The 17,250-nt window shown below is 41.5% G+C and overlaps 1 protein-coding gene across 4 annotated transcripts in view; it reads right to left on the minus strand.

Annotated features, from left to right (window-relative positions):
- Window positions 1-17,250, minus strand: part of CTBP1 (C-terminal binding protein 1) — a 237,609-nt gene that overhangs the window by 93,157 nt on the left and 127,202 nt on the right. The gene's annotated exons all lie outside the window — the stretch shown is intronic.

The raw sequence follows: 17,250 nt of genomic DNA on the forward strand, positions 1-17,250 counted from the left end.
AAGTTGCTAAAATATAATTTACATCAACGAGAAAGAAATAAGAAGGAAAAAAACAGTCTCTTGTATTCAGCACAAATTTATCTGTGGCCTGACCAGTGCAAATAAAATAAGATGACAGCACATAGAGATGCACATTAAAGATTTAGAAAGTGTCTTTAATGCACAAACTCCATGGAAATCACAGTGGAAGCATGTCAGGGCTGCTGCCTGCTCAGGAGTGGAACAAGGCAGAGAAGTGGAGCCAGTGTCAGAAGCCCAAACCTCCCATTTTGCCTCCCACAATTGATGAAAGCCCATTCCAGCTGATGGGAAATGATAATGGCTCTGGAAAGCAGCACCAGGAAGCCCTGAGTAAATCAGTCTTTCCTAGAACTGATGAGAAAACCAGAACATGTTACACTTCCAGCTCTAAATGAAGAAAATCTACTGACTTCGAGTGTGATAAAAATATTACCATGTACTGTCACTTTTTTCACTGCCTTCAATTAATTTTTATCTCTGTCACATCCAGATAAATGCTGGCAATCTTTACTCCTCAAGACTATAAACTGTTTTTCATTTTTGATATTACAAAGTCTATATAATATGTGTCTGAGAAAGGCTATGATTTAATAGTAGTGTAATGCTTTAAAAATGCATTAATATATAATAACATCTTTTATTTAATCCAATATATTTCTTAAATTAAAAACACATCAAATAAAAATCTGTGGGAAGCTTGTCCAGAATTATTCAAACCACACAATAAATCCATCAAAAAACTATCTTTGTGTGGTGAAATCATGAAATGACTTTGTCAAGTGCACATATAATTGTGAATTTTACCCTTTTGAGGAATAGTAAAATTGTTTAAAATGAACTTACTACATAATTTTGAGAAACTGTGGCTCTATAAATCTAAACATTAAATGCAGCAAAATACATGTAATTAAATATATGAAAATTAACCATCAAGCCATGAAATAGAGAAATTAAAGCGAAGCTATGAAAGCATCGAAGGGGAAGATAAATTATTTGTTAAAAAACCCAGCAGCATAAAGGTATACTTGAAAGCATTTCCCAGTTGTGCTTCTTGACCTGAGTCTGAACTCTCTGTTGCTTGCCTCCCTCCGTTCCTGGGAACGCTCCTTTCTTACAGCTGGGATCTGCTGTGGTTAAAGTGCACAAAGTCTTGTCCCGGGCCAGAGCAGGGGCTCAGAGCCCAGCGTGGTGCCCACGGCCAAAGTGGATTCCTCACAGCAGCACACAGATCACAATATCCACACCATAATATTTTTCCAGATGTGGAACAACTTTGTGCTCAGGGACCTCCAAACAAGAGCTGATGGCTGGGGGATTAACAATACCCAACATATTTCACTTCTGCTGGCCCCAGTTGTGCCAGATTAGTCTGGAGCTCCATGTCACCACCAAGATTGCACTTTCCTCCACCCTCAAGCCCCACCAAAGATCCTCAGTCACAATTTACACTTTATTCTTGGAGGTGAAAGAAGGGGCAGAAAGCTGAGCGTTCCTGGTACCCCAATGACATATCAAAAACACAAGGAAAAAACACAGCACCAATTACCTCAATTTAAAACCTAAGAAGTGACCCAGGTTCTTCAAGCAGAGCAAGTCTGATACTTAATAAAATATCTAATATTTAAGAAAGATAAATTGCCTTGGCTAATAAGAAGTGATTAGTTCTGGAAATATGTAAAGTTAGGCCAGAAATAAGGAGTTTAAGCATTATCTGGTGATCAGGAGGACAGACTGGGAGGTGCTTTAATTGCACAGATGAGGCACAACCAAGGCCAAGAAATCAAGTTATAACAGATTTTTAAAAATTGAATTATTCACCTCTTACAAGTCTCTCACTACAGTCTGTTTTGTTTTCTTTCTTTTCATTATCGCACATTTAAACAAGAGGTTAAATAATGGTGAAATTAATTGAGCTTAAAACAATTTTTGGAGCAGGACTCCACACAGATAAAAATCACATAGCCTGAAAGGCCAACTTTAATAATTTTCTACTCTGGGGCTTAAAGGAACCACAGCACAAGACAACAATCTCTTCACCTGGCAGTAATACACACATAAAAAAAGGAATAAGGCAATTCTCTTCCAAAATTTTCTGGCCAGACCACAGTAAATATCCAAAGAGAATGAAGGTCTGCCTAGAGATTTCTGTGTAGATTGCATGGTTGCTTATTTGATTTACAAAGGACTCAAAGAGACTTAACACTTTACAAGGCAGACGTTAATATGGTTGAAAAGTGGGGTTTTTTTTCGAACCTGACAGAGGTTTTTAGTCACTTTTAGCTCCAGATCTGAGCCTGTTTTTCATGTAAGGCTTTGCCTACTCACCCTGCACTCCCAAACCAAAGGGAAGGTTGTCCACCTCCCAGAAGGATGAACGAATTCAAAAGCCTAAAATCCCAGAGTTAATGCCACAGGTGCTCTCAAAACAAGCTATTAATGCCACAGATATTTAAAAGAAAATGGTTTAGAGATTGAAATATTGAGATGTTTGATTAAGGTCAAGTGGGAAACTCCAGGGCTGGCACCTCAGCTGTTGCACTTCCGACAGATTTGAAAGGTCACATCAGTGGTGTTGGGTGTTTCAAAACTCACAAATACACAGCACTGAAACACATTTATTGTTAATGTACAGAAGGACTGGGCTGCCAAGGCAGCTGGAAATTCGGTGCTCAAAACACAGCTTGCAGCACTCCTCTGGATGTTCCACCACCCACAGCTGCTGAGTTTGGGGCTGTGGGAGGATGTGTCCCCACCTACTGCTGTTGCTGCCCATGGATCAGACATCCAGGAGCTTGTTCTGCCCATTTTTCAGTCTGTAGAGCAGATATAATCTAACTCCACAATTTCCCAAGGCACCAAGGTCTACATGTTCACCACTTGCTGCACAACTCATTAGTTCATTATTTCATCATCAGGGTTTACACTGGTGTCCCACTGGATTCATTAAATTGCTCCCCTGCTTCAGTATGGGAGATTTGATGAAACAGCAGCTCAGGTCTGACGTGGATTTACTGAGAATTGTAAAGTGTCTCCACAAAAATTGCAGATTATGAGTCAAAGTTCATATTGTAGAAATTAATGCTTTTAAGAGGAGCTGTTGCACACATGGGACTCCCAGAGCCATACACCCCAAAATCACTGCAGCTTGCTTTCTTCAAGCAAAAATATCCATCTCTGGAGAATCACACACTATTCTGTCCAAGTAAAACTGCACATTTGCAGGTACACTGGGATTCAATGACAATTCAAAGAATAACACACTTTTTCCAGCCAAGTGTGGGAAGGGGGTGTGTGCCTATTGCTTTTCCCCCAAGTATTTTCTGCTACACTACTACTTGAAATGCTCTTTTATAAGGAGCACAGCTTAGATATTTTCATGCCTGTTAGTGATGGCTGTGAAAGGCATGTAAATTTAACAAGAGTAAAACACACTTTGCTATTTTTAAACCTGGAATATTTTATACTGGGGTCTTTTACCACATTAAAACACAATGAAAGCTAGGCAGCTAATTATCTAAGAGGTAACAAAACTTTAAACTACACACAGATGTTGAGCTGCACTAAAAGGACAATTATTTGCCAAAATCACTGCCAAATTAAAGTTCCTATTTGGAAACTTTCACACATTTGTGTTTGGTGCAGCTGCAGCTGTTTAACTGCACATAAATTTTGTTTTCCCCTTTCCGATTGTTATTCAAACGACATTAAAGAGCAATTACAGCAGAATGACAATAACTAGTCCGTTAAAAGTTCAAATTGTAAGAGATCTGTTTTAATTTAAAGTCAATAAAGTATTAGAACAGCAAAATAAATGGATCTCTCTGTGTGCACATGAATGTTCCTTTTCTTTCCGAACACATATCCAATATCTGCAGAGGCACCAGGTGTAGCCCTGGGCTGGGGCTCTCTGCAGATGGATCCTGGCGCCCCCAAAGGCAGGGAGGCCCTGCAGAGAGACCTCAGCAAATGTGAGGGCTGGGCAATCACCAACCATGTGAGGGTCAGCAGGGAAAGTGCCGCATTCTGCCCCTGGGATGGAGCAGCCCTGGGTGTGCGGACAGCCGGGGGAGTGCGGGGCTGGAGGGCAGTGCCAGGGAAAGGGACCTGGGGCTCTGGGCAGGGGAAAGCTGAAGGTGAGCCAGCAGGGCCCTGGCAGCCAGGAGGGACATCCCTGTGCTGGGGACACCAGGCCCAGCATGGCCGGCCGGGCAAGGCAGGGATTGTCCCGCTCTGCTGGGGCTGGGGCGGCCTCACCTCCAGTGCTGGGGCAGCTCTGGGTGCCACAAGGCAACAAAAACATCAAACTGTCAGAGAGTGCCCAAAGGAGGGCACGGGGAGGGTGAAGGGCCCTGAGGGGAAGCCGTGTGAGGAGAGGCTGAGGGCACTGGGGCTGTTCAGCCTGGAGGGGCAGAGAGGAGACCTCAGTGCAGTCACAAATTCCTCCTGAGGGGAACGGGAGGGACAGACGCTGATCCCTGCTCTGTGGTGACGGTGCCAGCACTGAGGGAACGGCCTGAAGCTGTGCCAGGGGAGGTTTGTGTGCGATATCAGGAAAAGGTTCTGCCCCAGAGGGTGGCTGGGCCCTGCCCAGGCTCCCCAGGGCCGTGGGCACAGCACCAGCCTGGCAGAGCTCAGGGGGTGTTTGGACAATGCTCTGGGCACAGGGGGTGACTCTGGGCATGGGGCTGGGCAGGGCCAGAGCTGCACTGGATGTCCTTGGGGGTCCCTTCCCCCAGCTCAGCTTGTTCTGTGATTCTGTTTTGTGTATATACATATAAAATCTAAGTGTAAATGTTGCAGACTCCTGTGGGTGGCCAGCCCAGGTAACTGCCCTGCAGTCCTGGCCCCTGGTTTTGCCCAGCTTGGAGCTGAGTGGGCACAGACTCAGCCTCACACAGCTCACTGCCAGGCTTTTCATTCAGCTGACTGCACAAATCTCCAGACCACAAAACCCCACGGACTTCATCATTTCCGTATTTATACTGCACCTAAACGCTCCCAATGGGCTTGATTACCTCTTGTACAAAAAAACCCTCATAAAAATTTGGCCTTGGAAATAGATCTGGAGGATATAAATAAGCACAACTGAACAACAAGAATGGACACCACCAAAACACATCCTGATACAACCCCTAAAGGTTCTCTTTATCAAACTGGGCAGACAAAACAGCTCTGTCATAAACTGAATGGATTTATGAGATTTCAGATGTACAAGAACATCAAAGCCTACCTTAAGGGGGCTGATAAAAAGGAGGGGTAGATAGTGACAGGACGAGGGGCAATGGTTCTAAACTGAGAGCAGGTTTAATTACCTTTCAGGAAGAAATTCTTTACTCAAAGGGCAGTGAAGCACTCTGAGATCCTGCCTAGAGACGCTGTGGATGTCCCATCCCTGGAAGTGTCCTGGCTGCTTTATTGGCAAATTAGCTATTTTTAGAACATAGCCTGGAAATAAATATTTTGCCTTAGCAATATCAACTCACCTGTTATCTCCCACTGAGAGATTCATGCATCCTCAGACACCTAAATACTTACAAAATGCATCATTTAAACAACTGGATTACATCCTTATGAGTGAAAGCTATTCATTAAGTATAGCAAACCAAATTCCCCACTCTCCAATTTTCTAAATTCTTGTCTGCATTACTGATGTCAAACCCTTAAGGAAAGATTCCCCAATTCTTTTCTGCAGAAGAGGACTGAAGCCCCAGCAGCAAAGCTAGGAGCTCTCATCTGCAGTGTGCTGTGGGCTACTCTCCCAGCTCACACTCAGATGAATTATGGGGTTTTAAACTGAAATGCTTTAAGAGTCATTTTTTCAGACTCGGCATAAGTTCGGCAGTGTTCCAGGCCCTGAGAAAGACTCTGAAGTCTGCAGATAGCAAATCATTAACATTTTGAAGACTCAGTAAAAATGGAATCAGAAGATTTATCTGCTGAAAATTGGTCAATCTAGTCCACATCCTGACTCTGGAAGTTATCCAAGCACCTGATGTTTGAAGAGCAAATTTTCTGCAAGTAAGGAAAAAATATATTTACTTTTGACTTGCATTGTCAGTCCTCTTCATACCATCAAACTGGAGGGTTTTGTCACTCCTAAAATTTTCATTTGCATACTCTATTTAATTATTCAGTTGTAAACTCTAACCTGTTCTACTCTAAATGGGCACTCATGAAGCAGCTACATGTTGAGCCCAGTCCTTTTCAAGACCTGGCATCAATGCTTTTAGTGATGCTAATAACTAACCAGCTCAAACCTTCCATCCCTTAGTAAACCTGCACTTACACCAATCAAATTTAGACGTTTCTTTCCCAATCACTGCAAAAACTCTCTGCCAACAAATTTTGTAGTGTGTTGTTGACATAAAAGTATCAGATACCTGTACTTAGAGAAATTGTTCTTCAGGTGCTACAAACTGTTCCCTACAAGCAGAGCAGGCACCTATATGGAAGCAGGTATTCAGAAAATCAGTAATTTCTCCCAGTCCTGAACTTCATAAAAAAAGCTGTCTTATAATACTGTCTGATCTTGAGTTTATCTGGAAAAAATGGGGTACATAATTTTCCATGGGAAGACAATAAAGCATCTAACATCCTGTGAAAGCATTTCTTGTCCATTTCTGAAGCTAAAAATTTATTTAGCTTCTTCTTGTGAGAGGACACTGAGAGGAGGTACAGAAATGCAGAATGAAAAGAAATTGAGGAGAAAGGAGAGTGTCTAATTTCTTTTAACTCTAGGAATCCTGCATGTGGCCCTGAGGTAACGTCAGACAGGAGTCAAAGCAAGGAAAATGCTCTCCTGCACAAACCTGCCTTGCTGGGTATTCTCTGAGTAAAGAACCAAGCCAAGATGAGTATCTAAATTGCTTTTCTCTTTTGAGATTGCAGAGATGTGATATACCAATAAGCTTTCTAAGGTGCCAGCCCAAAAGCAGTCACATCTTTCATGATAAGCACATCCCTCAAAGAACAAAGCAAGCATCAGCTCTTTTTATGTAATATGAAATATTATATTCTAGAAGATCCTTTTGTCAGTACCAGTGTAAACAAAGACCTTCCTTTGCTGTTTGCTCCTCTGTTTCAGAGCTTGAAGAGATATACAAATCACTTCCTTTCCTTCATAAATCAGAGGTGCCAAATCTTGTGTCTTTATACAACAAATTCACCCAGACATTTAGCAGCACTGTTCCAGGAAAAAAAATAATCTGATTTTACTAATGAAGTCATTAACAACTGTACTTTGTGTGCAGGCTTCAAAACCTCTCTGTGAAGATCCAAGTAGAGAAAAGACTGAGCAACACATAAAAGAACAGGGAACCTTGATTTGGCCACCAAGAGGTGCAGCAGCCCTCAAAAGAGCAGTGGTCACCAGGTGTTAACAGAGGAGCACAAAAGGGGCAGGAAAAGGAATACTGTGCTCAGTATCCATCTCAGTGCCACCAGCTAAAAAACTAAACCAAACCAAACCACAAATGAACAAAACAAACAACAAAAAACACCAAAGCAAACCAAAACCCCAAAAACAAAAAACCAAAAAAAAAAAAAAAACAAAAAAACAAAAAAAACCCAAAAAAAACCAGAAAAACCTGAAAACAAACCAAACCCTGTTCCCCCGCCCTCAAACCAAAAAAAAAAAGAAAAAAAAAAAAGGAAAATAAAAAAAGAAAAGGGTAGAAAAAGTTACTATACTTGGAAGGAGGACGAAATGCTGAGAAAACAGTTCTTTACTATAACATTTAGTAAATCAGAAAAAAGAGGACAGCTTGCTTTTGACCAAAACTACTTTTCTGCTCACTTCCCTCGTTTCTGCAGGGTTGTCACAGAGGTGACTTCTAAACAGCAATTTCTCTTACATAATGACTTACTGAGTATTTATCCATTGCCAAAGAAGTTATCATCTAAGGCAGAATTATAATCTAATCTAATCAACAGGAAAACATCCCAGAGAAAGTGAGGCAAACCATATGAAACCAGAAATTATGAAAGAATACGCTTTGATGAACAAGTAACCAGCTTTCTGAAGTTACAGTATTCCCACATGAAAAGAGGACTGCACAAAGCTCCAGAAGTCCATACATTATAAGCTCTGATGTTCCATCCAGCTCCCATCAGAACTAAGTGAAGGATGTGTTTTTGCCCTGAGGCAGTGGATGGGAGAGAAAGGAAAGGTGAAGTAGGCTGAGGCTGCCATGGCTATGGCTGGTGAGAACAATGCCAGCATGCAGCAGACTGGGACAGCCAGTGTGAGCACTCAATTGCAGACAGCAGCTCTCTGTGCCAGGGCACGGCACCACCCTGCCCTGGCATGAGATTTGATTCTATAGAGAATCAAAAATGAAATTTAAAAAAAATAAATAAATAAACTTGGGGAAATGATGAAGGCAGTCAGAATGCCCAGTGAGAAACTTTGCAATCAATGATCCATTCTTCAGACCTCAGTTGCTTTAAGCTGACACATTTTTATGAAGTAAAAGCCAGACTAAGTGAGACAAGTTTGGAGAACTCAGACCTCCAGGAGTTCTTCAGAAAATCTCACACTACCACCAAAAACCTACAACTGATTCTTTGTATGCCTCCTGCCATAAAAACCACATTTTCTGCTAAAAGGGCTCAGCTAACTCTAGCATTTGTTGCCACCCATTTTATCCTGCTCTCTGCCACACTGCTTGGAGGAGAAGGATATGGAACATTTTTCACAAACTGTCATACACTTGCAGATCAGTGGGTTAATGTATCAGCCTTTCACCTTTGGAAACCACAGTTCAACAGTCTGAATTACTATGGTAATAAATGTGGTATTGTTTTGGTTCAATACAGACTAGTGTTTGAAGAACTGTAACAAAATATTTTTATAACCTTGTGGAAAAGATAAGAAGTTGGCAATTCTCTTTTATGCCATAGATTTTGTCTGTAATCTCAAGCAAGCTAATTAAACCCAGTCTTTGAAAATAATTACCTGTCTAACACTGATTTTACTAAGTCTGGTTTAAATAAAACTACTTTTTTTGATAAACTAAACTATGATACAAGTATAAATTATTTCCTTAAACAGGTTCACAGCAGGTAATATAGGTTACAGGCCAATAAAGAAAATGTACATCCAGCTCAGGTAAGAGCTAAAAAAATGTGATTCTTTCAGAAATAGGGAGAAAAAACCATTGTTATAAGTCAGATGTTCAGCTTAAACCAGTTTTCACATCTCAATAATAAAGGTGTGAAAAACAGAGCTTGCTAAAATACAACCAAGCCCACACTGGGATACCTTCCAATTGGTGAAGACTTACTCAGCAGCCCTGTGACAGCTCTATCCAGCAGGACATGCGTCTCCATGGATTTAACTCCAGATTACTCATGACTGGAGATACAGTGGTGAACTGGAGTCAAAGTGATCTTTGTAACCAGTGTGTTTAAGGGACCTCCAAAATCATATCACCCATCCTTCCCTAAAAGTGGATGGATCTTTAAATTATTGTTTTTAAGAACTCAGAGCCCTGGGCAGGATATATTGTTCTTTAAAAGAAAGGCAAAGCCTCCTAAACGCAAACTCACTGCACCAAGCACAGAGCCAGACGATTTCCTGCTTTCGCACAACTAACAGCATGTTAATTCTTTTTCTGTAGCAGGGATTAGGAAAAAGCCCTATTCCATTGATTTTAATGGTGCTGTCACTGTAGCAGAATAATGCTTTTCCAGTATCACTTTGCATTACTGCTGCAACCTCTGATGACAAATGAAAAGTACTGAATCTTCGCCAAAAGCTGAATGCACCATTATCTGGTTCTGCACAGCTGTGCAGACATACCCTAACACGACTGGGCCTTGCTACCATTTTGTTTAGGGCTTAAAAGTAAAATAAAAAAAAAAATAAAAAAAGATCCCATATCCTGAAGGCAAAGACAACCTGAAACTTTGCTCAGAGAAGCATGAAAGCACAATTCCTTTGCCAAATGCACCTCAGAATGTCACATTACCATACGTGGAGTTAGTAATGGGCAGCTGAACTCTGAAACGCTGCTTGGGTTTTATTCTGTTTGTTCCTGTCAGTTCAGCAGATTCCAGAAATGGGATAAATAAATGCATAAAGGTTTATATTAACTCAGTCTAAGTTATAATGTAATCCAGATACTACTGGGACTAGAGGCACCTAAGCCTGAAGAGGGCCTTTTGAATCACTGACTCCAGTTTTCAAGTACCATTCACAATTAGTTTTTAAAAAATAAATCACATTAAAGCCAGCTTGGTGTCCAGACCCACTGCATCTGTCAGAGCAATCACTCATGGTCAGAAGCCTCCCAGCCTCAAGCCTGAAAGCAGTAATTGTCAGTTTACATCAATTTATTTCTTATGCTAATGCTGGCATTCAGCTGAAGGAACTCCTCGCACTCCCTCCTTCTTTAATTCTCTGATATCCTTGCAGACAGCAAACATACACAGCTCTCAGCACATATTTTGCCTGCTGCCAGCCTCTCAATCCCACCATCCCAGGACACACATCCTCCTCCATCACCTTAGCAGATCTTCCCTGCCCTGCCCTGGAATGAATTCTTCATTTGTGAATGTGATGACAAGAGAACACACTTCAGGTCTGAAATGGCACAAAAGCCTTATTCAGTGGCATTATGATTTTCCTCTCTTCAGTGGAAGTTTATTCCACAGAGCATTGCTCTTGGCCTCTCTCATGGCTACATTTCATCAGTGGCTGCCAGGTAACCTGCACCATCTACCACAACCAGTACCTTCTCTTCCCATGTCATTTCCAACAGTGGATAATGTGAGCTGAGAAGCTTATAGCTAAAAAACCCCAAACAGGGATATTTCAGCACATATCCTTGCAGTTCATGGTATGAAATCGAAAACTATTTGTATTTTACCCATCCTCACTATGTTATTCATAGATATTCTGATCCTTTACTACACATTGGTAATTCTCTCCTACTCCACAGTCTCAGTATATTACATCCAACCACTCTTCCTGCAAGATCCCTACTGAAAATATTAAATAAAACACACACCAGGACCAACTCACACATCACTAAAACTCCTCTTTCTGCCTCAGTTCTTTACATCAAGTCCTCTGTCACACTCTCCATCCTTTAAATTATTTTAATGGTCTCCAGTTTCACTAACAATTTCCTGAAGTGATGCTTAACAAGCACTTCACTGAAGCCCATATTGAGCAGAAGTATCAGTTACCAGTTATTTTAGTAAACTAAGACTAGACTTTATGACATTTCTATCTACTAGATCAGAATCTATTTATTTCCTGTAACCTCTTCCAAAGGATGCGAGCAAGGTGTGATTAACAGGTCAGCAGTCCTTTTAATAGGCTTTGCTTCTCCTGTTAAAATTGTGGTTGTTATTTTGCAATTAGAAATTGCTGTTTCTCTGTCCTCAATGTCATTAGCAATCTTCTCCAAAATCAGTGTGTTGGGAAAGGACATAGGCATCTTGGGCATAAGCAGTTCAATTAAATCTCAACTTCATCCAGGATTAAGGGAGTCCCACTTTTAGATTAAGGCAGCTGTATTTAGATTTTCTCTATTATCATCTAGTTTTCATTTAAATTTACTTTTGCAAGATTAAGTCAGTGTACCTTTTTGGTTACTCTCTCTTAATCACTTCACCTCTAACATGCCACTCTTTCCTCATCTGCCCTTGATCTCCCTGCTTAGCCAATTTATACATTCCATGGGGACTGCTCATTCCCAGTCCCCTCCTGCAAGCTCCTTTTCAACACTGCCTGCCCACCTCCACTTTGGTTGAGAACACCAGATACAAGCAGCATTTACAACCCTGACCTCCAAATTCACGTCCCCAAGCACCTGGGCCCAGATGACATGACCAAGCTACTCTTTTATCTGAGCTTAAAACCTCACACAACTAAATTCAACACAAATATTCTCTAGTGCAGTCAAAAAGGCCAGGAGAAATTAAAGGATTGTGAAAGACCCTCGGGTCAAGGGTCAAGATGATTGCTGTTATAAATTACAAGGGAGCAGCAATCTTATCTCGCTAACGAGGATAAAGCCAGAGTATTAACTCCAGGGTGGGATGGATACTTGCACAGCAGGGACAGCTGCTTCTGCAGGCACTGCCACTGCACTCTGCCAGCACAGCAAAAACTGTTCTCCACAAATCTCAAGTGTCACCTGAAGAACTCTTTTCTCTGTGCAGGTAGGGAGGGATGGAGGCTGCTGCCTGGGTGTCAAATGGCACAGAACGAGGGGCAGTGTTCTGTGTAAGAAAAGGAGAAAAAATGCAAAGATAAATTAACAGAAATGGAAAATGTAGTGGAGAGAGCCTGAAAAGCAAGGCTTTGACAAGTTTCTCTGTCTTCAGAGGGTCTTACTAAACACTAACTCAGCCTGCTGGAATTTACTGTGGTATTACAAATACTATAAAAGCTGCAACATGAGACCTAGGACAAGGGTGAATGGCTTTAAACTGGGAGAGAGTAGGTTTAAATTAGATATTAGGAAGAAGTTCTTTAGTGTGAGGGTGGTCAGGCACCAGGACAGGTTTGTCCAATGAAATTAGGGATGCCCCATCCCTGAAAGTGTTGAAGGCAAGGCTGCATGGGGCTTCAAGCAACCAGGTCTAGTGGAAGGTGTTGAAGGTCACTTCCAACCCAAACTACTCTGTGATTCTGTGATTCAAGCTGGGGTTGAGCAAGAGGTCTCAGATGAGCTCGTCAAGACTGTCAAACTTGTAGTCAGGTTATATATACATCTATAAGTGATCCATGTCACCAAACAAATGTTAATTCTGTGACTAAAAGACAGCACTGTCACCTCAAGGGCTGCTTCAGTAATTTCTCAGTTGTGTGGCAAGAGAATAAAACCTGAATTCCCAGACAGGGAGCAAAGTGCAGTGTTTGTCATGGTTAATGCATGGAAAGTCCTCTGCATATCTGTGTTCAGCCACCTGCCTTCAGCAATTATAGCACAACATACGTGTACCCACACAGAACTAACTGCTCCCAGGTTAGCAGCAATAAAACATCACCCAGTGACACCTCTGTCTGAGCACACAGTGCATTCAAATAAATCCCAACAATAGGCTCGAATTACATTAAAAAATCTCAACAAGCCTCCTGTTCTCCATTTCATGGACATGGCAGACAGCTTCCATTCCCTATATGGATATATATATATATAATCTTATTCTGAGCAAACTCTTTTATTCCACTGAAAATGGTGTTAATGTTTCTGGTAATATTTCTATTAGCATTTCTTTACACAATGGGTGGCCATAGGGCTGAAAAGCTGTCAGAAAAACCCTGAACATTTACCACTGACCTAGCAGAACAGATTTACAATTAAACCTTCTCCTTAGAACAAAGTGCATTTTTCCTCCTAAAAATAGTCTTAAGTTTGTTGTTAATCACATAAAAAAATAAGATACCATACTGATTTAATCAACTGAGACATTTACAGGACAATATTTATACTTCAAATTTTCTGAAAGCCAAACTCTTCTAGAAGATAAAACTGAACCAATCCTTTACCATGGGCATTGTCATACAGAAGCAGACCAGCAAAATGTTTACACAAAAAAAAGTGAAGTCAACCTGAGTCCTTTTGGGGTGAAATGGTCATTATGTGAAAAGTTAGAGCAAGTGATGCAGATGGCTGTAGGCAGAATGGGAGCAAGATCAGACAGATGGGAAACCATGGCACTGGACAAACAGTGAGCATGAAAAGGGCTGAGGCCACTTCCCCTCCCCCAGCTGAGAGTGAGTGCATTCAGGATATTTTTATCCAACTATTTATTGTGCTCTTTTGCTCCATCTGCCGGCTCTGCAGCAGGCAATGCATTCCACACCTATTATAATAACAACATAAACATAAACATAAAAAAGGAGGGAAAAATATTTACCAGGGTCAATCTCATGAACTTTTATCCACATGTTGTCCTTTGCATTTATAGACAGATAACTAGTTGTCTTGTCTTTAATTAGTTACTCCAGCTTTGTGGGGCATTTTCACTGCTATAAGCCTAAGAGGTATTTTATTACACTGTTAGGCAACAAAAAGATGTTATTCTGAGTATGACGAGTTTTCAGAGCTCAAATTAATTTATTTCTCCATGGTATAATGAAAAACAAGAAATGGAAGGATTTTCTTACACTTAAAATCATAGTAAATCTGCACAAATAGATTATCCAATTACAGATTTACATGGACACAGGTGCTTATTTAATAAATCAAATTCTATTAAGGAAAAGGGTCTTCCCAGGGTATTGTTATTACACCCCTAGAGGGAATCATATTTCACCACAGAATCAAAATCTGGGACTGAGTGGGAAGTAAAGGGATCCTCAGTGCATCTATTACATGGACTAACACCCAAGTCACCCCTTTGAAAAGCCAGTAGAGCTCTAAAGCAACTTAGTCCAGGTAATTGACCTCCAGGCATTGAAACAAATTTGCTGAACAGAGAAAAATGTGAAAGCTGCAGCTGAAGAGTGTTCCACACTCATAGAGGGGAGCGCCACACAAACACGTGGGGTGTTTTCAGGTGGCTGAGAGCACGGAACTCTTGGGCTTGCAGCAAACCAGAGGCATCCCATCAGCACATTAATGGTGCATTAATGGACCAGCCTGCAGCCCTGGTGAGCAGAGGCCACCTCTGTCCTGCCCTCTGCCACCTGCAGCTCGTGGCCCAGGTACCAGCAGGTGACATGTGCTCATCCCTTAAATGCCACTCACTCTGGCAGAAAGGAAGGCAGAAATGAATTGCCACACTGATAATTTTTTGGCTGCTCAAAGTTTAGCACATGCATAGCTGTAGTAAGTAGGGGACTGCTACTTTTTATTTTAGTCTGGCAATTTGATTTTTCACTTGTCAAAAGCACATTTAAATGTGACTAGATAAAAGCGTGGTAGGGGTTGGAAATTCTGGTATTCTTGTGAATGAGAGACAGGGAAAATATTCCAGTAAGGCTGAAATTTTCTTCCTTTCATAGTATGGATAAAGAGAAAAAATAGGAGATGGAATAGAGCCAGAATATAAAATCCATTTTGCAATAGGACCTTAACTGAGATGGTAGTAATTTTTGTGATATCAAGCTCAGTATTATTCCAAGTTAGTTCTCCTTACAATTCAGAGCTTGTGGAATAAATGCTTGCTCTGCTTAGAAATTCTTCCCTTACCTGATCCCTCTCAGAGGCAAGGAGCCAAACTAGTCAGTACTTTGGTTTGACACGGTGCTGCCATTCACAACATTTTAACATTCAAATACAGCTAAAAGTTTAAGTTTCTGTTTTTCTATTCAGATCATATAAGTCAATGCTTTTCTCAGTGGTTGTGGGAATGTCTCTAAGATCCTGTGAGAGAGCAGTTTAAGATGCAGAAGCTGCCAAACAACATATAAAGAACAGTAATGATGTTTTTTGGAAAGTGAAAACAAGCATTCGGTATTTCAAATTACACTATTAGATGACTGCTCAACTCAAACCTCAAAGCACATGCAGGCTGTATAAGGTATCACATATCTATCTCTATGGCAGCCAAGTAGTAACAGGGAATGTAAATCTAAAGAAACCAGAATTGTGTATCTGTTGTCAGTTTAGTGTGATTTCTAAAGAGACAAAAGTCTCTTGAATTTTATTTTTAAAGCTATTACTGAGGAAAATACTATCTGACCCCAACAATTTTTTTTTCCACTGATGTTTTTATAATGTGCCTAATTTTACACTGTGACAGCTCCCACATTATTCATCTAAGGTCACACAAGAACACTGCAAACAGAACAATGTTCCAGGGGAACACTGAATAACTGCATTGAATAACAGCCCAAGTGGAGTTGCTCAGCAAGATAACAGAGTGTGGATGTGGCAGCACAGCAGCAGAATTCACCTCTTCCTGGTACCTCTTGTGTGAGAACAGAATGGGCTCCATCCAGAGGAGCATTCCCACAGCACCTCCTCGTGCAGGGGTTCCCAAATCCAGCTGTAAATTGAATTATGAGTGGTGGGGAAGGGGTGGGGAGTGTGGGCTGGCTTTGATCTGTCCTTTTACAGTCAGGGCAGCAGAGGGTCTGTGCTCCCAGCAGAGCCCAGCGATTCTGCACAGGGAGAGGCAGGGAGTGAGCAAAGGGTGACTGAGACAAACTAAAAACCAGAGAAAACCAGAGAAAAGCTTGGAAAAGGCCTCCAAGATCATCAAGTCCACCTGTTAGTACTGCCAATGCCACCACTAAGCCACGTCCCCAAGTGCCACATCTACATGTCTTAAATACCTCCAGGGATGTGACCCACCCCTGCCCTGGGCAGCCTGCTCCAACGCCTGCCAACCCTTTCTGGTAGAAATTTTCCTTCATATCCAATCTAAACCTGCCCTGGCACAACCTGAGGCCATTTCCTCTTGTCCTGTCACTTGTCACCTTGTGCACCCTCCTGTCAGGGAGCTGCAGGGAGCAGCGGGGTCCCCCCGAGCCCCCTTTTCTCCAGGTTAAACACACCCAGCTCCCTCAGCTGCTCCTCATCACAGTCATGGTCCAGACTCTTCCCCAGCTGTTCTCTGGACCTCTGCAGCACCTCACTGTCTTTCCTTCCATGCAGGGCCCAAAACTGAACACAGAGACACAGAAGTTCAATTCCAGTCTTCATTAAGATCTTTCATGTCTGTCCTCTGTTCCTCAGTTTCTCATGTAGCAAAAGAAACACTCACAGAATTTTTTATAAAATGCTACATATACACTGCTTACTAATTATTCAATACTTTTATTTATGCACATCCCCAAAATCCTTCTCTGGAATTTCAGATGATGGTATTACAGATGTCTGGCTTTGAGAAGTCAGTGAGACAGCAATTAGCTGCAGGTTTGTTTAAATGAAGAGCAACACGTATAGATTCTATATTAATTAGAGACAACTCTTTTCTACAAGTAAAGATTTTTTACCTCTTCCCTGCAAATATTTATGCACTCATTTAAAACCCAAGTGCAACTGTGTAATACAGCCAGCTTAAACAATACAGTTGAATGCATGGTCAGAATGCAAAACAATGTGAAATTAATGTCTGCAGTACTGAAATCTAACACACGTTTCAGGGGAAGTGCAGTAATGCCACGAAGCACGACTCCTTCTCCTGGGCCCCAGTGCTAATTGCTTGTGCACTTTGCAAGATGTTAGAAACTGCAGAAAATCACAAAGTCTTTTCTCAGTGGAAATCATGAGAAAAATATCGTTTCTTCTGACCACAACAATAAATGCTTTTAAACAC

The sequence above is a fragment of the Melospiza melodia genome, chromosome 5 (genome assembly GCF_035770615.1).
Source record: "Melospiza melodia melodia isolate bMelMel2 chromosome 5, bMelMel2.pri, whole genome shotgun sequence".
Classification (NCBI taxonomy): domain Eukaryota; kingdom Metazoa; phylum Chordata; class Aves; order Passeriformes; family Passerellidae; genus Melospiza; species Melospiza melodia.